The 26046-nt window shown below is 37.4% G+C and overlaps 18 non-coding genes across 18 annotated transcripts; all 18 read left to right on the top strand.

Annotated features, from left to right (window-relative positions):
- The first annotated feature begins 16 nt into the window (after positions 1-16).
- trnav-uac (transfer RNA valine (anticodon UAC)) lies at positions 17-89 on the top strand. The gene has a single exon. It is a non-coding gene; the product is annotated as a tRNA-Val (tRNA).
- A 1223-nt stretch (positions 90-1312) lies between these two features.
- On the top strand, positions 1313-1385 carry trnav-uac (transfer RNA valine (anticodon UAC)). Its single transcript has one exon. It is a non-coding gene; the product is annotated as a tRNA-Val (tRNA).
- Positions 1386-2604: 1219 nt separating this feature from the next.
- trnav-uac (transfer RNA valine (anticodon UAC)) lies at positions 2605-2677 on the top strand. The gene has a single exon. It is a non-coding gene; the product is annotated as a tRNA-Val (tRNA).
- A 1220-nt stretch (positions 2678-3897) lies between these two features.
- Positions 3898-3970, top strand: trnav-uac (transfer RNA valine (anticodon UAC)). Its single transcript has one exon. It is a non-coding gene; the product is annotated as a tRNA-Val (tRNA).
- Positions 3971-5191: 1221 nt separating this feature from the next.
- Positions 5192-5264, top strand: trnav-uac (transfer RNA valine (anticodon UAC)). Its single transcript has one exon. It is a non-coding gene; the product is annotated as a tRNA-Val (tRNA).
- A 1223-nt stretch (positions 5265-6487) lies between these two features.
- trnav-uac (transfer RNA valine (anticodon UAC)) lies at positions 6488-6560 on the top strand. Its single transcript has one exon. It is a non-coding gene; the product is annotated as a tRNA-Val (tRNA).
- Positions 6561-7779: 1219 nt separating this feature from the next.
- trnav-uac (transfer RNA valine (anticodon UAC)) lies at positions 7780-7852 on the top strand. The gene has a single exon. It is a non-coding gene; the product is annotated as a tRNA-Val (tRNA).
- Positions 7853-9072: 1220 nt separating this feature from the next.
- On the top strand, positions 9073-9145 carry trnav-uac (transfer RNA valine (anticodon UAC)). Its single transcript has one exon. It is a non-coding gene; the product is annotated as a tRNA-Val (tRNA).
- A 1221-nt stretch (positions 9146-10366) lies between these two features.
- trnav-uac (transfer RNA valine (anticodon UAC)) lies at positions 10367-10439 on the top strand. Its single transcript has one exon. It is a non-coding gene; the product is annotated as a tRNA-Val (tRNA).
- Positions 10440-11659: 1220 nt separating this feature from the next.
- Positions 11660-11732, top strand: trnav-uac (transfer RNA valine (anticodon UAC)). The gene has a single exon. It is a non-coding gene; the product is annotated as a tRNA-Val (tRNA).
- Positions 11733-12952: 1220 nt separating this feature from the next.
- trnav-uac (transfer RNA valine (anticodon UAC)) lies at positions 12953-13025 on the top strand. The gene has a single exon. It is a non-coding gene; the product is annotated as a tRNA-Val (tRNA).
- Positions 13026-14245: 1220 nt separating this feature from the next.
- On the top strand, positions 14246-14318 carry trnav-uac (transfer RNA valine (anticodon UAC)). The gene has a single exon. It is a non-coding gene; the product is annotated as a tRNA-Val (tRNA).
- A 1220-nt stretch (positions 14319-15538) lies between these two features.
- On the top strand, positions 15539-15611 carry trnav-uac (transfer RNA valine (anticodon UAC)). Its single transcript has one exon. It is a non-coding gene; the product is annotated as a tRNA-Val (tRNA).
- Positions 15612-16831: 1220 nt separating this feature from the next.
- On the top strand, positions 16832-16904 carry trnav-uac (transfer RNA valine (anticodon UAC)). Its single transcript has one exon. It is a non-coding gene; the product is annotated as a tRNA-Val (tRNA).
- Positions 16905-18124: 1220 nt separating this feature from the next.
- On the top strand, positions 18125-18197 carry trnav-uac (transfer RNA valine (anticodon UAC)). Its single transcript has one exon. It is a non-coding gene; the product is annotated as a tRNA-Val (tRNA).
- Positions 18198-20709: 2512 nt separating this feature from the next.
- On the top strand, positions 20710-20782 carry trnav-uac (transfer RNA valine (anticodon UAC)). The gene has a single exon. It is a non-coding gene; the product is annotated as a tRNA-Val (tRNA).
- A 1218-nt stretch (positions 20783-22000) lies between these two features.
- Positions 22001-22073, top strand: trnav-uac (transfer RNA valine (anticodon UAC)). Its single transcript has one exon. It is a non-coding gene; the product is annotated as a tRNA-Val (tRNA).
- A 1219-nt stretch (positions 22074-23292) lies between these two features.
- Positions 23293-23365, top strand: trnav-uac (transfer RNA valine (anticodon UAC)). The gene has a single exon. It is a non-coding gene; the product is annotated as a tRNA-Val (tRNA).
- Positions 23366-26046: the final 2681 nt, after the last annotated feature.

The following is a 26046-nucleotide window of genomic DNA, read 5'->3' as shown; positions in this document are numbered from 1 at the left end:
AAGCCAAGGTGCATGGGTTTCTGTAGTGTAGTGGTCATCACAGTTGCTTTACACGCAAAAGGTCCTTGGTTCAATTCCAGGCAGAAACATTCCTCAATACTGCTTAACCACTCCTGTTCTTTAGGAAGGTTGTTGGGCAGTTTTTTTTTCCCTTTTATTTCTTAAAATTGAAAAATCATGCCATTGTATAATTGCAACATCATGGAATCATAAATGCTGTCCACTAAAAGACCTTTTCAGGGGAAAATGATTGATAGTTACAGTTGTTGAACTTTCTCGATTTATCTACTGTAATGGTCATCACGTTTCCTTTCCCGGCCACAGGTTCCAGCTTCCAGACTGTGCTACAGCATTTCTCAGCTATTTCTGGTATCTACTGTTTGAGATATTTGGGAAGAAAGGAAAAAACATGGGCAGTAGAGGCAAAAAAGTCGCACAGGGAAATCAACTTTACACTCAACAACATGGAATTGCAACTGAGCTTCTTTTTAACTTCACTCAAAAAGGTAAAATAAGGCAATGTCATTCATAACATCAAGTTAAACGTGAGAGGAGTGAGGTTCTGGGGACAAGTAATGGGACAGAATTGAAAAAAAACCAACAAAGTTTAAATAGTATTGAGTCCTGAAGATCTCGAATGTCCATGCTACATCAATTTGGAAAGCAAGAACAAAACCTCCCATTTTCCAGGACCACAAGTTTAGACTGATGTGTAGCTCAAATTAAACAGAGGGTGCCCTTTCAGCTAAACAGCATCGTTTTCTGCAAGGTTGAGTCAGATTTTTCTGAAAAATGAGAATTGTGAACCATTTGAATTTTAGCTACGTGCATTCAAGAAATATATTTGACACTTAAAACATTTCTTTGAAATTATCACAAGATGGCAGTTATTTGTAAACATCCAAATATGAAAGGTCTTGGCATGAATTCTTTTCATTCATTCTGCTAAATAACTTGAACATATGGACAGTTGTGGGGGTGATTTGGTGCAAAGTGCTTCTGATGCTGCAGTGATATTATAATGTGTCAAGAATGCTGAGCATGGTTTTAGTAGTGAAGTGGTCATCACTTTTGCCTTACGTGCAAAATGTCCTCAGCTTCAAGGCGAGCAGAAAATGTAGCAGCTACTTTGCTTTCGGTGTCTGATATTTGAAGTAGACAACAACAAAAAGTCTTCTGTTCTTGCGGCCGAAGCACATATGTTTTTGAACTCTCTAGTCATAATGCTTAGCCAGTTTTTAAATTATAAGGTTCATGCACAAAAAAAAGGAGAACAAGCTTAGTGGAAATCCAGCAAAATCAAACTGCATGGGTTTCTGTAGTGTAGTGGTCATCACAGTTGCTTTACACGCAAAAGGTCCCTGGTTCAATTCCAGGCAGAAACATTCCTCAATGCTGTTTTACCACTCCTGTTCTTTAGGAAGGTTGTTGGGCAGTTTTTTTCCCTTTTATTTCTTAAAATTGTAAAATCATGGCATTGTATAATTGCAACTTCATGGAATCATAAATGCTGTCCACTAAAAGACCTTTTCAGGGCAAAATGATTGATAGTTACAGTTGTTGAATTTTCTTGATTTTTCTACTGTAATGGTCATCACATTTGCTTTCCAGGCCACAGGTCCCAGCTTCCATACTGTGCTACATCATTTCTCAGCTATTTCTGGTATCTACTGTTTGAGATATTTGGGAAGAAAGGAAAAAACATGGGCAGTAGAGGCAAAAAAGTCGCACAGGGAAATCAACTTTACACTCAACAACATGGAATTGCAACTGAGCTTCTTTTTAACTTCACTGAAAAAGGTAAAATAAGGCAATGTTGTTCATAACATCAAGTTAAACGTGAGAGGAGTGAGGTTCTGGGGACAAGTAATGGGACAGATTTGAAAAAAAAAGCAAAGTTTAAATAGTATTGCTTCCTGAAGATCTCGAATGTCCATGCTACATCAATTTGGAAAGCAAGAACAAAACCTCCCATTTTCCAGGACCACAAGTTTAGACTGATGTGTAGCTCAGACTAAATAGAGGGTGCCCTTTTAGTTAAACAGCATCGTTTTCTGCAAGGTTGAGTCAGATTTTTCTGAAAAATGAGAATTGTGAACCATTTGAATTTTAGCTACGTGCATTCAAGAAATCCATTTGACACTTAAAACATTTCTTTGAAATTATCACAAGATGGCAGTTATTTGTAAACATCCAAATATGAAAGATCTTGGCATGAATTATTTTCATTCATTCTGCTAAATAACTTGAACAGATGGACAGTTGTGGGGGTGATTTGGTGCAAAGTGCTTCTGATGCTGCAGTGATATTATAATGTGTCAAGAATACTGAGCATGGTTTTAGTAGTGAAGTGGTCATCACTTTTGCCTTACGTGCAAAATGTCCTCAGCTTCAAGGCGAGCAGAAAATGTAGCAGCTACTTTGCTTTCGGTGTCTGATATTTGAAGTAGACAACAATAAAAAGTCTTCTGTTCTTGCTGCCGAAGCACATATGTTTTTGAACTCTCTAGTCATAATGCTTAGCCAGTTTTTAAAACTATAAGTTTCATGCACAAAAAAAGGAGAACAAGCTTTGTAGAAATCCAGCAAACCCAAACTGCATGGGTTTCTGTAGTGTAGTGGTCATCATGGTTGCTTTACACGCAAAAGGTACCTGGTTCAATTCCAGGCAGAAACATTCTTCATTGCTGCTTTACCAGTCCTGTTCTTTAGGAAGGTTGTTGGGCAGTTTTTTTTCCCTTTTATTTCTTAAAATTGAAAAATCATGGCATTGTATAATTGCAACATCATGGAATCATAAATGCTGTCCACTAAAAGACCTTTTCAGGGCAAAATGATTGATAGTTACAGTTGTTGAACTTTCTTGATTTTTCTACTGTAATGGTCATCACATTTGCTTTCCAGGCCACAGGTCCCAGCTTCCATACTGTGCTACATCATTTCTCAGCTATTTCTGGTATCTACTGTTTGAGATATTTGGGAAGAAAGGAAAAAACATGGGCAGTAGAGGCAAAAAAGTCGCACAGGGAAATCAACTTTACACTCAACAACATGGAATTGCAACTGAGCTTCTTTTTAACTTCACTGAAAAAGGTAAAATAAGGCAATGTTGTTCATAACATCAAGTTAAACGTGAGAGGAGTGAGGTTCTGGGGACAAGTAATGGGACAGATTTGAAAAAAAAAGCAAAGTTTAAATAGTATTGCTTCCTGAAGATCTCGAATGTCCATGCTACATCAATTTGGAAAGCAAGAACAAAACCTCCCATTTTCCAGGACCACAAGTTTAGACTGATGTGTAGCTCAGATTAAATAGAGGGTGCCCTTTTAGTTAAACAGCATCGTTTTCTGCAAGGTTGAGTCAGATTTTTCTGAAAAATGAGAATTGTGAACCATTTGAATTTTAGCTACGTGCATTCAAGAAATCCATTTGACACTTAAAACATTTCTTTGAAATTATCACAAGATGGCAATTATTTGTAAACATCCAAATATGAAAGATCTTGGCATGAATTATTTTCATTCATTCTGCTAAATAACTTGAACAGATGGACAGTTGTGGGGGTGATTTGGTGCAAAGTGCTTCTGATGCTGCAGTGATATTATAATGTGTCAAGAATACTGAGCATGGTTTTAATAGTGAAGTGGTCATCACTTTTGCCTTACGTGCAAAATGTCCTCAGCTTCAAGGCGAGCAGAAAATGTAGCAGCTACTTTGCTTTCGGTGTCTGATATTTGAAGTAGACAACAATAAAAAGTCTTCTGTTCTTGCTGCCGAAGCACATATGTTTTTGAACTCTCTAGTCATAATGCTTAGCCAGTTTTTAAAACTATAAGTTTCATGCACAAAAAAAGGAGAACAAGCTTTGTAGAAATCCAGCAAACCCAAACTGCGTGGGTTTCTGTAGTGTAGTGGTCATCACGGTTGCTTTACACGCAAAAGGTACCTGGTTCAATTCCAGGCAGAAACATTCTTCATTGCTGCTTTACCAGTCCTGTTCTTTAGGAAGGTTGTTGGGCAGTTTTTTTTCCCTTTTATTTCTTAAAATTGAAAAATCAGGGCCTTATCTAATTGCAACATCATGGAATCATAAATGCTGTCCACTAAAAGACCTTTTCAGGGGAAAATGATTGATAGTTACAGTTGTTGAACTTTCTTGATTTATCTACTGTAATGGTCATCACCTTTGCTTTCCAGGCCACATGTGCAGCTTCCATACTGTGCTATAGCATTTCTCAGCTATTTCTGGTATCTACTGTTTGAGATATTTGGGAATAAAGGAAAAAAACATGGGCAGTAGAGGCAAAAAAGTCGCACAGGGAAATCAACTTTACACTCAATGATATGAAATTGCAACTGAGCTTCTTTTTAACTTCACTCAAAAAGGTAAAATAAGGCAATGTTGTTCATAACATCAAGTTAAACGTGAGAGGAGTGAGGTTCTGGGGACAAGTAATGGGACAGAATTGAAAAAAAAAAGCAAAGTTTAAATATTATTGAGTCCTGAAGATCTCGACTGTCCATGCTACATCAATTTGGAAAGCAAGAACAAAACCTCCCATTTTCCAGGACCACAAGTTTAGACTGATGTGTAGCTCAGACTAAACAGAGGGTGCCCTTTCAGCTAAACAGCATCGTTTTCTGCAAGGTTGAGTCACATTTTTCTGAAAAATGAGAACTGTGAACCATTTGAATTTTAGCTACGTGCATTCAAGAAATCCATTTGACACTTAAAACATTTCTTTGAAATTATCACAAGATGGCATTTATTTGTAAACATCCAAATATGAAAGATCTTGGCATGAATTCTTTTCATTCATTCTGCTAAATAACTTGAACAGATGGACAGTTGTGGGGGTGATTTGGTTCAAAGTGCTTCTGATGCTGCAGTGATATTATAATGTGTCAAGAATACTGAGCATGGTTTTAGTAGTGAAGTGGTCATCACTTTTGCCTTACGTGCAAAATGTCCTCAACTTCAAGGCGAGCAGAAAATGTAGCAGCTACTGTGCTTTCGGTGTCTGATATTTGAAGTAGACAACAACAAAAAGTCTTCTGTTCTTGCTACCGAAGCACATACGTTTTTGAACTCTCTAGTCATAATGCTTAGCCAGTTTTTAAACTAAAAGGTTCATGCACAAAAAAAAGGAGATCAAGCTTAGTGGAAATCTAGCAAAGCCAAGGTGCATGGGTTTCTGTAGTGTAGTGGTCATCACAGTTGCTTTACACGCAAAAGGTCCTTGGTTCAATTCCAGGCAGAAACATTCCTCAATACTGCTTAACCACTCCTGTTCTTTAGGAAGGTTGTTGGGCAGTTTTTTTTTCCCTTTTATTTCTTAAAATTGAAAAATCATGCCATTGTATAATTGCAACATCATGGAATCATAAATGCTGTCCACTAAAAGACCTTTTCAGGGGAAAATGATTGATAGTTACAGTTGTTGAACTTTCTCGATTTATCTACTGTAATGGTCATCACGTTTCCTTTCCCGGCCACAGGTTCCAGCTTCCAGACTGTGCTACAGCATTTCTCAGCTATTTCTGGTATCTACTGTTTGAGATATTTGGGAAGAAAGGAAAAAACATGGGCAGTAGAGGCAAAAAAGTCGCACAGGGAAATCAACTTTACACTCAACAACATGGAATTGCAACTGAGCTTCTTTTTAACTTCACTCAAAAAGGTAAAATAAGGCAATGTCATTCATAACATCAAGTTAAACGTGAGAGGAGTGAGGTTCTGGGGACAAGTAATGGGACAGAATTGAAAAAAAACCAACAAAGTTTAAATAGTATTGAGTCCTGAAGATCTCGAATGTCCATGCTACATCAATTTGGAAAGCAAGAACAAAACCTCCCATTTTCCAGGACCACAAGTTTAGACTGATGTGTAGCTCAAATTAAACAGAGGGTGCCCTTTCAGCTAAACAGCATCGTTTTCTGCAAGGTTGAGTCAGATTTTTCTGAAAAATGAGAATTGTGAACCATTTGAATTTTAGCTACGTGCATTCAAGAAATATATTTGACACTTAAAACATTTCTTTGAAATTATCACAAGATGGCAGTTATTTGTAAACATCCAAATATGAAAGGTCTTGGCATGAATTCTTTTCATTCATTCTGCTAAATAACTTGAACATATGGACAGTTGTGGGGGTGATTTGGTGCAAAGTGCTTCTGATGCTGCAGTGATATTATAATGTGTCAAGAATGCTGAGCATGGTTTTAGTAGTGAAGTGGTCATCACTTTTGCCTTACGTGCAAAATGTCCTCAGCTTCAAGGCGAGCAGAAAATGTAGCAGCTACTTTGCTTTCGGTGTCTGATATTTGAAGTAGACAACAACAAAAAGTCTTCTGTTCTTGCGGCCGAAGCACATATGTTTTTGAACTCTCTAGTCATAATGCTTAGCCAGTTTTTAAATTATAAGGTTCATGCACAAAAAAAAGGAGAACAAGCTTAGTGGAAATCCAGCAAAATCAAACTGCATGGGTTTCTGTAGTGTAGTGGTCATCACAGTTGCTTTACACGCAAAAGGTCCCTGGTTCAATTCCAGGCAGAAACATTCCTCAATGCTGTTTTACCACTCCTGTTCTTTAGGAAGGTTGTTGGGCAGTTTTTTTCCCTTTTATTTCTTAAAATTGTAAAATCATGGCATTGTATAATTGCAACTTCATGGAATCATAAATGCTGTCCACTAAAAGACCTTTTCAGGGCAAAATGATTGATAGTTACAGTTGTTGAATTTTCTTGATTTTTCTACTGTAATGGTCATCACATTTGCTTTCCAGGCCACAGGTCCCAGCTTCCATACTGTGCTACATCATTTCTCAGCTATTTCTGGTATCTACTGTTTGAGATATTTGGGAAGAAAGGAAAAAACATGGGCAGTAGAGGCAAAAAAGTCGCACAGGGAAATCAACTTTACACTCAACAACATGGAATTGCAACTGAGCTTCTTTTTAACTTCACTGAAAAAGGTAAAATAAGGCAATGTTGTTCATAACATCAAGTTAAACGTGAGAGGAGTGAGGTTCTGGGGACAAGTAATGGGACAGATTTGAAAAAAAAAGCAAAGTTTAAATAGTATTGCTTCCTGAAGATCTCGAATGTCCATGCTACATCAATTTGGAAAGCAAGAACAAAACCTCCCATTTTCCAGGACCACAAGTTTAGACTGATGTGTAGCTCAGACTAAATAGAGGGTGCCCTTTTAGTTAAACAGCATCGTTTTCTGCAAGGTTGAGTCAGATTTTTCTGAAAAATGAGAATTGTGAACCATTTGAATTTTAGCTACGTGCATTCAAGAAATCCATTTGACACTTAAAACATTTCTTTGAAATTATCACAAGATGGCAGTTATTTGTAAACATCCAAATATGAAAGATCTTGGCATGAATTATTTTCATTCATTCTGCTAAATAACTTGAACAGATGGACAGTTGTGGGGGTGATTTGGTGCAAAGTGCTTCTGATGCTGCAGTGATATTATAATGTGTCAAGAATACTGAGCATGGTTTTAGTAGTGAAGTGGTCATCACTTTTGCCTTACGTGCAAAATGTCCTCAGCTTCAAGGCGAGCAGAAAATGTAGCAGCTACTTTGCTTTCGGTGTCTGATATTTGAAGTAGACAACAATAAAAAGTCTTCTGTTCTTGCTGCCGAAGCACATATGTTTTTGAACTCTCTAGTCATAATGCTTAGCCAGTTTTTAAAACTATAAGTTTCATGCACAAAAAAAGGAGAACAAGCTTTGTAGAAATCCAGCAAACCCAAACTGCATGGGTTTCTGTAGTGTAGTGGTCATCATGGTTGCTTTACACGCAAAAGGTACCTGGTTCAATTCCAGGCAGAAACATTCTTCATTGCTGCTTTACCAGTCCTGTTCTTTAGGAAGGTTGTTGGGCAGTTTTTTTTCCCTTTTATTTCTTAAAATTGAAAAATCATGGCATTGTATAATTGCAACATCATGGAATCATAAATGCTGTCCACTAAAAGACCTTTTCAGGGCAAAATGATTGATAGTTACAGTTGTTGAACTTTCTTGATTTTTCTACTGTAATGGTCATCACATTTGCTTTCCAGGCCACAGGTCCCAGCTTCCATACTGTGCTACATCATTTCTCAGCTATTTCTGGTATCTACTGTTTGAGATATTTGGGAAGAAAGGAAAAAACATGGGCAGTAGAGGCAAAAAAGTCGCACAGGGAAATCAACTTTACACTCAACAACATGGAATTGCAACTGAGCTTCTTTTTAACTTCACTGAAAAAGGTAAAATAAGGCAATGTTGTTCATAACATCAAGTTAAACGTGAGAGGAGTGAGGTTCTGGGGACAAGTAATGGGACAGATTTGAAAAAAAAAGCAAAGTTTAAATAGTATTGCTTCCTGAAGATCTCGAATGTCCATGCTACATCAATTTGGAAAGCAAGAACAAAACCTCCCATTTTCCAGGACCACAAGTTTAGACTGATGTGTAGCTCAGATTAAATAGAGGGTGCCCTTTTAGTTAAACAGCATCGTTTTCTGCAAGGTTGAGTCAGATTTTTCTGAAAAATGAGAATTGTGAACCATTTGAATTTTAGCTACGTGCATTCAAGAAATCCATTTGACACTTAAAACATTTCTTTGAAATTATCACAAGATGGCAATTATTTGTAAACATCCAAATATGAAAGATCTTGGCATGAATTATTTTCATTCATTCTGCTAAATAACTTGAACAGATGGACAGTTGTGGGGGTGATTTGGTGCAAAGTGCTTCTGATGCTGCAGTGATATTATAATGTGTCAAGAATACTGAGCATGGTTTTAGTAGTGAAGTGGTCATCACTTTTGCCTTACGTGCAAAATGTCCTCAACTTCAAGGCGAGCAGAAAATGTTGCAGCTACTGTGCTTTCGGTGTCTGATATTTGAAGTAGACAACAACAAAAAGTCTTCTGTTCTTGCTACCGAAGCACATGCGTTTTTGAACTCTCTAGTCATAATGCTTAGCCAGTTTTTAAACTAAAAGGTTCATGCACAAAAAAAAGGAGATCAAGCTTAGTGGAAATCTAGCAAAGCCAAGGTGCATGGATTTCTGTAGTGTAGTGGTCATCACAGTTGCTTTACACGCAAAAGGTCCTTGGTTCAATTCCAGGCAGAAACATTCCTCAATACTGCTTAACCACTCCTGTTCTTTAGGAAGGTTGTTGGGCAGTTTTTTTTTCCCTTTTATTTCTTAAAATTGAAAAATCATGCCATTGTATAATTGCAACATCATGGAATCATAAATGCTGTCCACTAAAAACCTTTTCAGGGGAAAATGATTGATAGTTACAGTTGTTGAACTTTCTTGATTTATCTACAGTAATGGTCATCACGTTTGCTTTCCAGGCCACATGTGCAGCTTCCATACTGTGCTATAGCATTTCTCAGCTATTTCTGGTATCTACTGTTTGAGATATTTGGGAAGAAAGGAAAAAACATGGGCAGTAGAGGCAAAAAAGTCGCACAGGGAAATCAACTTTACACTCAACAACATGGAATTGCCACTGAGCTTCTTTTTAACTTCACTCAAAAAGGTAAAATAAGGCAATGTTGTTCATAACATCAAGTTAAACGTGAGAGGAGTGAGGTTCTGGGGCCAAGTAATGGGACAGATTTGAAAAAAAAAAAGCAAAGTTTAAATAGTATTGCTTCCTGAAGATCTCGAATGTCCATGCTACATCAATTTGGAAAGCAAGAACAAAACCTCCCATTTTCCAGGACCACAAGTTTAGACTGATGTGTAGCTCAGACTAAATAGAGGGTGCCCTTTTAGCTAAACAGCATCGTTTTCTGCAAGGTTGAGTCAGATTTTTCTGAAAAATGAGAATTGTGAACCATTTGAATTTTAGCTACGTGCATTCAAGAAATCCATTTGACACTTAAAACATTTCTTTGAAATTATCACAAGATGGCAGTTATTTGTAAACATCCAAATATGAAAGATCTTGGCATGAATTATTTTCATTCATTCTGCTAAATAACTTGAACAGATGGACAGTTGTGGGGGTGATTTGGTGCAAAGTGCTTCTGATGCTGCAGTGATATTATAATGTGTCAAGAATACTGAGCATGGTTTTAGTAGTGAAGTGGTCATCACTTTTGCCTTACGTGCAAAATGTCCTCAGCTTCAAGGCGAGCAGAAAATGTAGCAGCTACTTTGCTTTCGGTGTCTGATATTTGAAGTAGACAACAATAAAAAGTCTTCTGTTCTTGCTGCCGAAGCACATATGTTTTTGAACTCTCTAGTCATAATGCTTAGCCAGTTTTTAAAACTATAAGTTTCATGCACAAAAAAAGGAGAACAAGCTTTGTAGAAATCCAGCAAACCCAAACTGCATGGATTTCTGTAGTGTAGTGGTCATCACAGTTGCTTTACACGCAAAAGGTCCTTGGTTCAATTCCAGGCAGAAACATTCCTCAATACTGCTTAACCACTCCTGATCTTTAGGAAGGTTGTTGGGCAGTTTTTTTTTCCCTTTTATTTCTTAAAATTGAAAAATCATGCCATTGTATAATTGCAACATCATGGAATCATAAATGCTGTCCACTAAAAACCTTTTCAGGGGAAAATGATTGATAGTTACAGTTGTTGAACTTTCTTGATTTATCTACAGTAATGGTCATCACGTTTGCTTTCCAGGCCACATGTGCAGCTTCCATACTGTGCTATAGCATTTCTCAGCTATTTCTGGTATCTACTGTTTGAGATATTTGGGAAGAAAGGAAAAAACATGGGCAGTAGAGGCAAAAAAGTCGCACAGGGAAATCAACTTTACACTCAACAACATGGAATTGCCACTGAGCTTCTTTTTAACTTCACTCAAAAAGGTAAAATAAGGCAATGTTGTTCATAACATCAAGTTAAACGTGAGAGGAGTGAGGTTCTGGGGCCAAGTAATGGGACAGATTTGAAAAAAAAAAGCAAAGTTTAAATAGTATTGCTTCCTGAAGATCTCGAATGTCCATGCTACATCAATTTGGAAAGCAAGAACAAAACCTCCCATTTTCCAGGACCACAAGTTTAGACTGATGTGTAGCTCAGACTAAATAGAGGGTGCCCTTTTAGCTAAACAGCATCGTTTTCTGCAAGGTTGAGTCAGATTTTTCTGAAAAATGAGAATTGTGAACCATTTGAATTTTAGCTACGTGCATTCAAGAAATCCATTTGACACTTAAAACATTTCTTTGAAATTATCACAAGATGGCAGTTATTTGTAAACATCCAAATATGAAAGATCTTGGCATGAATTATTTTCATTCATTCTGCTAAATAACTTGAACAGATGGACAGTTGTGGGGGTGATTTGGTGCAAAGTGCTTCTGATGCTGCAGTGATATTATAATGTGTCAAGAATACTGAGCATGGTTTTAGTAGTGAAGTGGTCATCACTTTTGCCTTACGTGCAAAATGTCCTCAGCTTCAAGGCGAGCAGAAAATGTAGCAGCTACTTTGCTTTCGGTGTCTGATATTTGAAGTAGACAACAATAAAAAGTCTTCTGTTCTTGCTGCCGAAGCACATATGTTTTTGAACTCTCTAGTCATAATGCTTAGCCAGTTTTTAAAACTATAAGTTTCATGCACAAAAAAAGGAGAACAAGCTTAGTAGAAATCCAGCAAACCCAAATTGCATGGGTTTCTGTAGTGTAGTGGTCATCACGGTTGCTTTACACGCAAAAGGTACCTGGTTCAATTCCAGGCAGAAACATTCTTCATTGCTGCTTTACCAGTCCTGTTCTTTAGGAAGGTTGTTGGGCAGTTTTTTTCCCTTTTATTTCTTAAAATTGAAAAATCAGGGCCTTATCTAATTGCAACATCATGGAATCATAAATGCTGTCCACTAAAAGACCTTTTCAGGGGAAAATGATTGATAGTTACAGTTGTTGAACTTTCTTGATTTATCTACTGTAATGGTCATCACGTTTGCTTTCCAGGCCACATGTGCAGCTTCCATACTGTGCTATAGCATTTCTCAGCTATTTCTGGTATCTACTGTTTGAGATATTTGGGAATAAAGGAAAAAAACATGGGCAGTAGAGGCAAAAAAGTCGCACAGGGAAATCAACTTTACACTCAATGATATGAAATTGCAACTGAGCTTCTTTTTAACTTCACTCAAAAAGGTAAAATAAGGCAATGTTGTTCATAACATCAAGTTAAACGTGAGAGGAGTGAGGTTCTGGGGACAAGTAATGGGACAGAATTGAAAAAAAAAAGCAAAGTTTAAATATTATTGAGTCCTGAAGATCTCGACTGTCCATGCTACATCAATTTGGAAAGCAAGAACAAAACCTCCCATTTTCCAGGACCACAAGTTTAGACTGATGTGTAGCTCAGACTAAACAGAGGGTGCCCTTTCAGCTAAACAGCATCGTTTTCTGCAAGGTTGAGTCACATTTTTCTGAAAAATGAGAACTGTGAACCATTTGAATTTTAGCTACGTGCATTCAAGAAATCCATTTGACACTTAAAACATTTCTTTGAAATTATCACAAGATGGCATTTATTTGTAAACATCCAAATATGAAAGATCTTGGCATGAATTATTTTCATTCATTCTGCTAAATAACTTGAACAGATGGACAGTTGTGGGGGTGATTTGGTTCAAAGTGCTTCTGATGCTGCAGTGATATTATAATGTGTCAAGAATACTGAGCATGGTTTTAGTAGTGAAGTGGTCATCACTTTTGCCTTACGTGCAAAATGTCCTCAACTTCAAGGCGAGCAGAAAATGTAGCAGCTACTGTGCTTTCGGTGTCTGATATTTGAAGTAGACAACAACAAAAAGTCTTCTGTTCTTGCTACCGAAGCACATACGTTTTTGAGCTCTCTAGTCATAATGCTTAGCCAGTTTTTAAACTAAAAGGTTCATGCACAAAAAAAAGGAGATCAAGCTTAGTGGAAATCTAGCAAGGCCAAGGTGCATGGGTTTCTGTAGTGTAGTGGTCATCACAGTTGCTTTACACGCAAAAGGTCCTTGGTTCAATTCCAGGCAGAAACATTCCTCAATACTGCTTAACCACTCCTGTTCTTTAGGAAGGTTGTTGGGCAGTTTTTTTTTCCCTTTTATTTCTTAAAATTGAAAAATCATGCCATTGTATAATTGCAACATCATGGAATCATAAATGCTGTCCACTAAAAACCTTTTCAGGGGAAAATGATTGATAGTTACAGTTGTTGAACTTTCTTGATTTATCTACAGTAATGGTCATCACGTTTGCTTTCCAGGCCACATGTGCAGCTTCCATACTGTGCTATAGCATTTCTCAGCTATTTCTGGTATCTACTGTTTGAGATATTTGGGAAGAAAGGAAAAAACATGGGCAGTAGAGGCAAAAAAGTCGCACAGGGAAATCAACTTTACACTCAACAACATGGAATTGCCACTGAGCTTCTTTTTAACTTCACTCAAAAAGGTAAAATAAGGCAATGTTGTTCATAACATCAAGTTAAACGTGAGAGGAGTGAGGTTCTGGGGCCAAGTAATGGGACAGATTTGAAAAAAAAAAGCAAAGTTTAAATAGTATTGAGTCCTGAAGATCTCGAATGTCCATGCTACATCAATTTGGAAAGCAAGAACAAAACCTCCCATTTTCCAGGACCACAAGTTTAGACTGATGTGTAGCTCAAACTAAACAGAGGGTGCCCTTTCAGCTAAACAGCATCGTTTTCTGCAAGGTTGAGTCACATTTTTCTGAAAAATGAGAACTGTGAACCATTTGAATTTTAGCTACGTGCATTCAAGAAATCCATTTGACACTTAAAACATTTCTTTGAAATTATCACAAGATGGCATTTATTTGTAAACATCCAAATATGAAAGATCTTGGCATGAATTATTTTCATTCATTCTGCTAAATAACTTGAACAGATGGACAGTTGTGGGGGTGATTTGGTTCAAAGTGCTTCTGATGCTGCAGTGATATTATAATGTGTCAAGAATACTGAGCATGGTTTTAGTAGTGAAGTGGTCATCACTTTTGCCTTACGTGCAAAATGTCCTCAACTTCAAGGCGAGCAGAAAATGTAGCAGCTACTGTGCTTTCGGTGTCTGATATTTGAAGTAGACAACAACAAAAAGTCTTCTGTTCTTGCTACCGAAGCACATACGTTTTTGAACTCTCTAGTCATAATGCTTAGCCAGTTTTTAAACTAAAAGGTTCATGCACAAAAAAAAGGAGATCAAGCTTAGTGGAAATCTAGCAAAGCCAAGGTGCATGGGTTTCTGTAGTGTAGTGGTCATCACAGTTGCTTTACACGCAAAAGGTCCTTGGTTCAATTCCAAGCAGAAACATTCCTCAATACTGCTTAACCACTCCTGTTCTTTAGGAAGGTTGTTGGGCAGTTTTTTTTTCCCTTTTATTTCTTAAAATTGAAAAATCATGCCATTGTATAATTGCAACATCATGGAATCATAAATGCTGTCCACTAAAAACCTTTTCAGGGGAAAATGATTGATAGTTACAGTTGTTGAACTTTCTTGATTTATCTACAGTAATGGTCATCACGTTTGCTTTCCAGGCCACATGTGCAGCTTCCATACTGTGCTATAGCATTTCTCAGCTATTTCTGGTATCTACTGTTTGAGATATTTGGGAAGAAAGGAAAAAACATGGGCAGTAGAGGCAAAAAAGTCGCACAGGGAAATCAACTTTACACTCAACAACATGGAATTGCCACTGAGCTTCTTTTTAACTTCACTCAAAAAGGTAAAATAAGGCAATGTTGTTCATAACATCAAGTTAAACGTGAGAGGAGTGAGGTTCTGGGGCCAAGTAATGGGACAGATTTGAAAAAAAAAAGCAAAGTTTAAATAGTATTGCTTCCTGAAGATCTCGAATGTCCATGCTACATCAATTTGGAAAGCAAGAACAAAACCTCCCATTTTCCAGGACCACAAGTTTAGACTGATGTGTAGCTCAGACTAAATAGAGGGTGCCCTTTTAGCTAAACAGCATCGTTTTCTGCAAGGTTGAGTCAGATTTTTCTGAAAAATGAGAATTGTGAACCATTTGAATTTTAGCTACGTGCATTCAAGAAATCCATTTGACACTTAAAACATTTCTTTGAAATTATCACAAGATGGCAGTTATTTGTAAACATCCAAATATGAAATATCTTGGCATGAATTATTTTCATTCATTCTGCTAAATAACTTGAACAGATGGACAGTTGTGGGGGTGATTTGGTGCAAAGTGCTTCTGATGCTGCAGTGATATTATAATGTGTCAAGAATACTGAGCATGGTTTTAGTAGTGAAGTGGTCATCACTTTTGCCTTACGTGCAAAATGTCCTCAGCTTCAAGGCGAGCAGAAAATGTAGCAGCTACTTTGCTTTCGGTGTCTGATATTTGAAGTAGACAACAATAAAAAGTCTTCTGTTCTTGCTGCCGAAGCACATATGTTTTTGAACTCTCTAGTCATAATGCTTAGCCAGTTTTTAAAACTATAAGTTTCATGCACAAAAAAAGGAGAACAAGCTTAGTAGAAATCCAGCAAACCCAAATTGCATGGGTTTCTGTAGTGTAGTGGTCATCACGGTTGCTTTACACGCAAAAGGTACCTGGTTCAATTCCAGGCAGAAACATTCTTCATTGCTGCTTTACCAGTCCTGTTCTTTAGGAAGGTTGTTGGGCAGTTTTTTTCCCTTTTATTTCTTAAAATTGAAAAATCAGGGCCTTATCTAATTGCAACATCATGGAATCATAAATGCTGTCCACTAAAAGACCTTTTCAGGGGAAAATGATTGATAGTTACAGTTGTTGAACTTTCTTGATTTATCTACTGTAATGGTCATCACGTTTGCTTTCCAGGCCACATGTGCAGCTTCCATACTGTGCTATAGCATTTCTCAGCTATTTCTGGTATCTACTGTTTGAGATATTTGGGAATAAAGGAAAAAAACATGGGCAGTAGAGGCAAAAAAGTCGCACAGGGAAATCAACTTTACACTCAATGATATGAAATTGCAACTGAGCTTCTTTTTAACTTCACTCAAAAAGGTAAAATAAGGCAATGTTGTTCATAACATCAAGTTAAACGTGAGAGGAGTGAGGTTCTGGGGACAAGTAATGGGACAGAATTGAAAAAAAAAAGCAAAGTTTAAATATTATTGAGTCCTGAAGATCTCGACTGTCCATGCTACATCAATTTGGAAAGCAAGAACAAAACCTCCCATTTTCCAGGACCACAAGTTTAGACTGATGTGTAGCTCAGACTAAACAGAGGGTGCCCTTTCAGCTAAACAGCATCGTTTTCTGCAAGGTTGAGTCACATTTTTCTGAAAAATGAGAACTGTGAACCATTTGAATTTTAGCTACGTGCATTCAAGAAATCCATTTGACACTTAAAACATTTCTTTGAAATTATCACAAGATGGCATTTATTTGTAAACATCCAAATATGAAAGATCTTGGCATGAATTATTTTCATTCATTCTGCTAAATAACTTGAACAGATGGACAGTTGTGGGGGTGATTTGGTTCAAAGTGCTTCTGATGCTGCAGTGATATTATAATGTGTCAAGAATACTGAGCATGGTTTTAGTAGTGAAGTGGTCATCACTTTTGCCTTACGTGCAAAATGTCCTCAACTTCAAGGCGAGCAGAAAATGTAGCAGCTACTGTGCTTTCGGTGTCTGATATTTGAAGTAGACAACAACAAAAAGTCTTCTGTTCTTGCTACCGAAGCACATACGTTTTTGAACTCTCTAGTCATAATGCTTAGCCAGTTTTTAAACTAAAAGGTTCATGCACAAAAAAAAGGAGATCAAGCTTAGTGGAAATCTAGCAAAGCCAAGGTGCATGGGTTTCTGTAGTGTAGTGGTCATCACAGTTGCTTTACACGCAAAAGGTCCTTGGTTCAATTCCAGGCAGAAACATTCCTCAATACTGCTTAACCACTCCTGTTCTTTAGGAAGGTTGTTGGGCAGTTTTTTTTTCCCTTTTATTTCTTAAAATTGAAAAATCATGCCATTGTATAATTGCAACATCATGGAATCATAAATGCTGTCCACTAAAAACCTTTTCAGGGGAAAATGATTGATAGTTACAGTTGTTGAACTTTCTTGATTTATCTACAGTAATGGTCATCACGTTTGCTTTCCAGGCCACATGTGCAGCTTCCATACTGTGCTATAGCATTTCTCAGCTATTTCTGGTATCTACTGTTTGAGATATTTGGGAAGAAAGGAAAAAACATGGGCAGTAGAGGCAAAAAAGTCGCACAGGGAAATCAACTTTACACTCAACAACATGGAATTGCCACTGAGCTTCTTTTTAACTTCACTCAAAAAGGTAAAATAAGGCAATGTTGTTCATAACATCAAGTTAAACGTGAGAGGAGTGAGGTTCTGGGGCCAAGTAATGGGACAGATTTGAAAAAAAAAAGCAAAGTTTAAATAGTATTGCTTCCTGAAGATCTCGAATGTCCATGCTACATCAATTTGGAAAGCAAGAACAAAACCTCCCATTTTCCAGGACCACAAGTTTAGACTGATATGTAGCTCAGACTAAATAGAGGGTGCCCTTTTAGCTAAACAGCATCGTTTTCTGCAAGGTTGAGTCAGATTTTTCTGAAAAATGAGAATTGTGAACCATTTGAATTTTAGCTACGTGCATTCAAGAAATCCATTTGACACTTAAAACATTTCTTTGAAATTATCACAAGATGGCAGTTATTTGTAAACATCCAAATATGAAAGATCTTGGCATGAATTATTTTCATTCATTCTGCTAAATAACTTGAACAGATGGACAGTTGTGGGGGTGATTTGGTGCAAAGTGCTTCTGATGCTGCAGTGATATTATAATGTGTCAAGAATACTGAGCATGGTTTTAGTAGTGAAGTGGTCATCACTTTTGCTTTACGTGCAAAATGTCCTCAGCTTCAAGGCGAGCAGAAAATGTAGCAACTACTTTGCTTTCGGTGTTTGATATTTGAAGTAGACAACAATAAAAAGTCTTCTGTTCTTGCTGCCGAAGCACATATGTTTTTGAACTCTCTAGTCATAATGCTTAGCCAGTTTTTAAAACTATAAGTTTCATGCACAAAAAAAGGAGAACAAGCTTAGTAGAAATCCAGCAAACCCAAACTGCATGGGTTTCTGTAGTGTAGTGGTCATCACGGTTGCTTTACACGCAAAAGGTACCTGGTTCAATTCCAGGCAGAAACATTCTTCATTGCTGCTTTACCAGTCCTGTTCTTTAGGAAGGTTGTTGGGCAGTTTTTTTCCCTTTTATTTCTTAAAATTGAAAAATCAGGGCCTTATCTAATTGCAACATCATGGAATCATAAATGCTGTCCACTAAAAGACCTTTTCAGGGGAAAATGATTGATAGTTACAGTTGTTGAACTTTCTTGATTTATCTACTGTAATGGTCATCACGTTTGCTTTCCAGGCCACATGTGCAGCTTCCATACTGTGCTATAGCATTTCTCAGCTATTTCTGGTATCTACTGTTTGAGATATTTGGGAATAAAGGAAAAAAACATGGGCAGTAGAGGCAAAAAAGTCGCACAGGGAAATCAACTTTACACTCAATGATATGAAATTGCAACTGAGCTTCTTTTTAACTTCACTCAAAAAGGTAAAATAAGGCAATGTTGTTCATAACATCAAGTTAAACGTGAGAGGAGTGAGGTTCTGGGGACAAGTAATGGGACAGAATTGAAAAAAAAAAGCAAAGTTTAAATATTATTGAGTCCTGAAGATCTCGACTGTCCATGCTACATCAATTTGGAAAGCAAGAACAAAACCTCCCATTTTCCAGGACCACAAGTTTAGACTGATGTGTAGCTCAGACTAAACAGAGGGTGCCCTTTCAGCTAAACAGCATCGTTTTCTGCAAGGTTGAGTCACATTTTTCTGAAAAATGAGAACTGTGAACCATTTGAATTTTAGCTACGTGCATTCAAGAAATCCATTTGACACTTAAAACATTTCTTTGAAATTATCACAAGATGGCAGTTATTTGTAAACATCCAAATATAAAAGATCTTGGCATGAATTATTTTCATTAATTCTGCTAAATAACTTGAATAGATGGACAGTTGTGGGGGTGATTTGGTGCAAAGTGATTCTGATGCTGCAGTGATATTATAATGTGTCAAGAATACTGAGCATGGTTTTAGTAGTGAAGTGGTCATCACTTTTGCCTTACGTGCAAAATGTCCTCAGCTTCAAGGCGAGCAGAAAATGTAGCCGCTACTGTTCTTTCGGTGTCTGATATTTGAAGTAGACAACAACAAAAAGTCTTCTGTTCTTGCTGCCGAAGCACATACGTTTTTGAACTCTCTAGTCATAATGCTTAGCCAGTTTTTAAACTATAACGTTCATGCACAAAAAAAGGAGATCAAGCTTAGTGGAAATCCAGCAAAGCCAAGCTGCATGGGTTTCTGTAGTGTAGTGGTCATCACGGTTGCTTTACACGTAAAAGGTTTCGGTTCAATTCCAGGCAGAAACATTCCTCATTACTGCTTTACCACTCCTGTTCTTTAGGAAGGTTGTTGGGCAGTTTTTTTTCCCTTTTATTTCTTAAAATTGAAAAATCAGGGCCTTGTCTAATTGCAACATCATGGAATCATAAATGCTGTCCACTAAAAGACCTTTTCAGGGGAAAATGATTGATAGTTACAGTTGTTGAACTTTCTTGATTTATCTACTGTAATGGTCATCACGTTGGCTTTCCAGGCCACATGTGCAGCTTCCATACTGTGCTATAGCATTTCTCAGCTATTTCTGGTATCTACTGTTTGAGATATTTGGGAATAAAGGAAAAAAACATGGGCAGTAGAGGCAAAAAAGTCGCACAGGGAAATCAACTTTACACTCAATGATATGAAATTGCAACTGAGCTTCTTTTTAACTTCACTCAAAAAGGTAAAATAAGGCAATGTTGTTCATAACATCAAGTTAAACGTGAGAGGAGTGAGGTTCTGGGGACAAGTAATGGGACAGAATTGAAAAAAAAAACCAAAGTTTAAATAGTATTGAGTCCTGACGATCTCGAATGTCCATGCTACATCAATTTGGAAAGCAAGAACAAAACCTCCCATTTTCCAGGACCACAAGTTTAGACTGATGTGTAGCTCAAACTAAACAGAGGGTGCCCTTTCAGCTAAACAGCATCGTTTTCTGCAAGTTTGAGTCAGATTTTTCTGAAAAATGAGAATTGTGAACCATTTGAATTTTAGCTACGTGTATTCAAGAAATCCATTTGACACTTAAAACATTTCTTTGAAATTATCACAAGATGGCAGTTATTTGTAAACATCCAAATATGAAAGGTCTTGGCATGAATTCTTTTCATTCATTCTGCTAAATAACTTGAACATATGGACAGTTGTGGGGGTGATTTGGTGCAAAGTGCTTCTGATGCTGCAGTGATATTATAATGTGTCAAGAATGCTGAGCATGGTTTTAGTAGTGAAGTGGTCATCACTTTTGCCTTACGTGCAAAATGTCCTCAGCTTCAAGGCGAGCAGAAAATGTAGCAGCTACTTTGCTTTCGGTGTCTGATATTTGAAGTAGACAACAACAAAAAGTCTTCTGTTCTTGCGGCCGAAGCACATATGTTTTTGAACTCTCTAGTCATAATGCTTAGCCAGTTTTTAAATTATAAGGTTCATGCACAAAAAAAAGGAGAACAAGCTTAGTGGAAATCCAGCAAAATCAAACTGCATGGGTTTCTGTAGTGTAGTGGTCATCACAGTTGCTTTACATGCAAAAGGTCCCTGGTTCAATTCCAGGCAGAAACATTCCTCAATGCTGTTTTACCACTCCTGTTCTTTAGGAAGGTTGTTGGGCAGTTTTTTTCCCTTTTATTTCTTAAAATTGAAAAATCATGGCATTGTATAATTGCAACATCATGGAATCATAAATGCTGTCCACTAAAAGACCTTTTCAGGGCAAAATGATTGATAGTTACAGTTGTTGAACTTTCTTGATTTTTCTACTGTAATAGTCATCACATTTGCTTTCCAGGCCACAGGTCCCAGCTTCCATACTGTGCTACATCATTTCTCAGCTATTTCTGGTATCTACTGTTTGAGATATTTGGGAAGAAAGGAAAAAACATGGGCAGTAGAGGCAAAAAAGTCGCACAGGGAAATCAAGTTTACACTCAACAACATGGAATTGCAACTGAGCTTCTTTTTAACTTCACTCAAAAAGGTAAAATAAGGCAATGTCGTTCATAACATCAAGTTAAACGTGAGAGGAGTGAGGTTCTGGGGACAAGTAATGGGACAGAATTGAAAAAAAAACAAAGTTTAAATAGTATTGAGCCCTGAAGATCTCGAATGTCCATGCTACATCAATTTGGAAAGCAAGAACAAAACCTCCCATTTTCCAGGACCACAAGTTTAGACTGATGTGTAGCTCAAATTAAACAGAGGGTGCCCTTTCAGCTAAACAGCATCGTTTTCTGCAAGGTTGAGTCACATTTTTCTGAAAAATGAGAATTGTGAACCATTCGAATTTTAGCTACGTGTATTCAAGAAATCCATTTGACACTTAAAACATTTCTTTGAAATTATCGCAAGTTGGCAGTTATTTGTAAACATCCAAATATGAAAGGTCTTGGCATGAATTCTTTTCATTCATTCTGCTAAATAACTTGAACAGATGGACAGTTGTGGGGGTGATTTGGTGCAAAGTGCTTCTGATGCTGCAGTGATATTATAATGTGTCAAGAATACTGCGCATGGTTTTAGTAGTGAAGTGGTCATCACTTTTGCCTTACGTGCAAAATGTCCTCAGCTTCAAGGCGAGCAGAAAATGTAGCAGCTACTTTGCTTTCGGTGTCTGATATTTGAAGTAGACAACAACAAAAAGTCTTCTGTTCTTGCTGCCGAGGCACATACGTTTTTGAACTCTCTAGTCATAATGCTTAGCCAGTTTTTAAACTATAAGGTTCATGCACAAAAAAATGGAGAACAAGCTTAATGGAAATTCAGCAAACCAAAGCTACATTGGTTTCTGTAGTGTAGTGGTCATCACGGTTGCTTTACACACAAAAGGTCCCTGGTTCAATTCCAGGCAGAAACTTTCATCATTACTGCTTTACCAGTGCTGTTCTTTAGGAAGGTTGTTGGGCAGTTTTTTTTCCCTTTTATTTCTTAAAATTGAAAAATCAGGGCCTTGTCTAATTGCAACATCATGGAATCATAAATGCTGTCCACTAAAAGACCTTTTCAGGGGAAAATGATTGATAGTTACAGTTGTTGAACTTTCTCGATTTATCTACTGTAATGGTCATCACGTTTCCTTTCCCGGCCACAGGTTCCAGCTTCCAGACTGTGCTACAGCATTTCTCAGCTATTTCTGGTATCTACTGTTTGAGATATTTGGGAAGAAAGGAAAAAACATGGGCAGTAGAGACAAAAAAATCGCACAGGGAAATCAACTTTACACTCAACAACATGGAATTGCAACTGAGCTTCTTTTTAACTTCACTCAAAAAGGTAAAATAAGGCAATGTCGTTCATAACATCAAGTTAAACGTGAGAGGAGTGAGGTTCTGGGGACAAGTAATGGGACAGAATTGAAAAAAAAACAAAGTTTAAATAGTATTGAGTCCTGAAGATCTCGAATGTCCATGCTACATCAATTTGGAAAGCAAGAACAAAACCTCCCATTTTCCAGGACCACAAGTTTAGACTGATGTGTAGCTCAAACTAAACAGAGGGTGCCCTTTCAGCTAAACAGCATCGTTTTCTGCAAGGTTGAGTCAGATTTTTCTGAAAAATGAGAATTGTGAACCATTTGAATTTTAGCTACGTGTATTCAAGAAATCCATTTGACACTTAAAACATTTCTTTGAAATTATCGCAAGTTGGCAGTTATTTGTAAACATCCAAATATGAAAGGTCTTGGCATGAATTCTTTTCATTCATTCTGCTAAATAACTTGAACAGATGGACAGTTGTGGGGGTGATTTGGTGCAAAGTGCTTCTGATGCTGCAGTGATATTATAATGTGTCAAGAATACTGCGCATGGTTTTAGTAGTGAAGTGGTCATCACTTTTGCCTTACGTGCAAAATGTCCTCAGCTTCAAGGCGAGCAGAAAATGTAGCAGCTACTTTGCTTTCGGTGTCTGATATTTGAAGTAGACAACAACAAAAAGTCTTCTGTTCTTGCTGCCGAGGCACATACGTTTTTGAACTCTCTAGTCATAATGCTTAGCCAGTTTTTAAACTATAAGGTTCATGCACAAAAAAATGGAGAACAAGCTTAATGGAAATTCAGCAAACCAAAGCTACATTGGTTTCTGTAGTGTAGTGGTCATCACGGTTGCTTTACACACAAAAGGTCCCTGGTTCAATTCCAGGCAGAAACTTTCATCATTACTGCTTTACCACTCCTGTTCTTTAGGAAGGTTGTTGGGCAGTTTTTTTTCCCTTTTATTTCTTAAAATTGAAAAATCAGGGCCTTGTCTAATTGCAACATCATGGAATCATAAATGCTGTCCACTAAAAGACCTTTTCAGGGGAAAATGATTGATAGTTACAGTTGTTGAACTTTCTCGATTTATCTACTGTAATGGTCATCACGTTTCCTTTCCCGGCCACAGGTTCCAGCTTCCAGACTGTGCTACAGCATTTCTCAGCTATTTCTGGTATCTACTGTTTGAGATATTTGGGAAGAAAGAATAAAACATGGGCAGTAGAGGCAAAAAAGTCGCACAGGGAAATCAACTTTACACGCAACAACATGGAATTGCAACTGAGCTTCTTTTTAACTTCACTCAAAAAGGTAAAATAAGGCAATGTTGTTCATAACATCAAGTTAAACGTGAGAGGAGTGAGGTTCTGGGGACAAGTAATGGGACAGAATTGAAAAAAAAACCAAAGTTTAAATAGTATTGAGTCCTGAAGATCTCGAATGTCCATGCTACATCAATTTGGAAAGCAAGAACAAAACCTCCCATTTTCCAGGACCACAAGTTTAGACTGATGTGTAGCTCAAACTAAACAGAGGGTGCCCTTTCAGCTAAACAGCATCGTTTTCTGCAAGGTTGAGTCAGATTTTTCTGAAAAATGAGAATTGTGAACCATTTGAATTTTAGCTACGTGTATTCAAGAAATCCATTTGACACTTAAAACATTTCTTTGAAATTATCGCAAGATGGCAGTTATTTGTAAACATCCAAATATGAAAGGTCTTGGCATGAATTCTTTTCATTCATTCTGCTAAATAACTTGAACAGATGGACAGTTGTGGGGGTGATTTGGTGCAAAGTGCTTCTGATGCTGCAGTGATATTATAATGTGTCAAGAATACTGAGCATGGTTTTAGTAGTGAAGTGGTCATCACTTTTGCCTTACGTGCAAAATGTCCTCAGCTTCAAGGCAAGCAGAAAATGTAGCAGCTACTTTGCTTTCGGTGTCTGATATTTGAAGTAGACAACAACAAAAAGTCTTCTGTTCTTGCTGCCGAGGCACATACGTTTTTGAACTCTCTAGTCATAATGCTTAGCCAGTTTTTAAACTATAAGGTTCATGCACAAAAAAATGGAGAACAAGCTTAATGGAAATTCAGCAAACCAAAGCTACATTGGTTTCTGTAGTGTAGTGGTCATCACGGTTGCTTTACACACAAAAGGTCCCTGGTTCAATATCAGGCAGAAACTTTCATCATTACTGCTTTACCACTCCTGTTCTTTAGGAAGGTTGTTGGGCAGTTTTTTTTCCCTTTTATTTCTTAAAATTGAAAAATCAGGGCCTTGTCTAATTGCAACATCATGGAATCATAAATGCTGTCCACTAAAAGACCTTTTCAGGGGAAAATGATTGATAGTTACAGTTGTTGAACTTTCTCGATTTATCTACTGTAATGGTCATCACGTTTCCTTTCCCGGCCACAGGTTCCAGCTTCCAGACTGTGCTACAGCATTTCTCAGCTATTTCTGGTATCTACTGTTTGAGATATTTGGGAAGAAAGCATAAAACATGGGCAGTAGAGGCAAAAAAGTCGCACAGGGAAATCAACTTTACACGCAACAACATGGAATTGCAACTGAGCTTCTTTTTAACTTCACTCAAAAAGGTAAAATAAGGCAATGTTGTTCATAACATCAAGTTAAACGTGAGAGGAGTGAGGTTCTGGGGACAAGTAATGGGACAGAATTGAAAAAAAAAACAAAGTTTAAATAGTATTGAGTCCTGAAGATCTCGAATGTCCATGCTACATCAATTTGGAAAGCAAGAACAAAACCTCCCATTTTCCAGGACCACAAGTTTAGACTGATGTGTAGCTCAAACTAAACAGAGGGTGCCCTTTCAGCTAAACAGCATCGTTTTCTGCAAGGTTGAGTCAGATTTTTCTGAAAAATGAGAATTGTGAACCATTTGAATTTTAGCTACGTGTATTCAAGAAATCCATTTGACACTTAAAACATTTCTTTGAAATTATCGCAAGATGGCAGTTATTTGTAAACATCCAAATATGAAAGGTCTTGGCATGAATTCTTTTCATTCATTCTGCTAAATAAATTGAACAGATGGACAGTTGTGGGGGTGATTTGGTGCAAAGTGCTTCTGATGCTGCAGTGATATTATAATGTGTCAAGAATACTGAGCATGGTTTTAGTAGTGAAGTGGTCATCACTTTTGCCTTACGTGCAAAATGTCCTCAGCTTCAAGGCAAGCAGAAAATGTAGCAGCTACTTTGCTTTCGGTGTCTGATATTTGAAGTAGACAACAAAAAAAGTCTTCTGTTCTTCCTGCCGAGGCACATACCTTTTTGAAATCTCTAGTCATAATGCTTAGCCAGTTTTTAAACTATAAGGTTCATGCACAAAAAAAGGAGAACAAGCTTAATGGAAATTCAGCAAACCCAAGCTGCATAGGTTTCTGTACTGTAGTGGTCATCACGGTTGCTGTATATGCAAAAGGTCCCTGGTTCGATTCCAGCCAGAAACATTCCTCATTACTGCTTTACCAGTGCTGTTGTTGGGCAGTTTTTTTTCCCTTTTATTTCTTAAAATTGAAAAATCAGGGCCTTGTCTAATTGCAACAT

This window comes from Electrophorus electricus, chromosome 15 (genome assembly GCF_041902795.1).
Source record: "Electrophorus electricus isolate QZ-2024a chromosome 15, ASM4190279v1, whole genome shotgun sequence".
NCBI lineage: Eukaryota > Metazoa > Chordata > Actinopteri > Gymnotiformes > Gymnotidae > Electrophorus > Electrophorus electricus.
The sequence above is the reverse complement of the archived record's forward strand: the minus strand, read 5'-3'. Positions and strand labels throughout refer to the sequence as shown.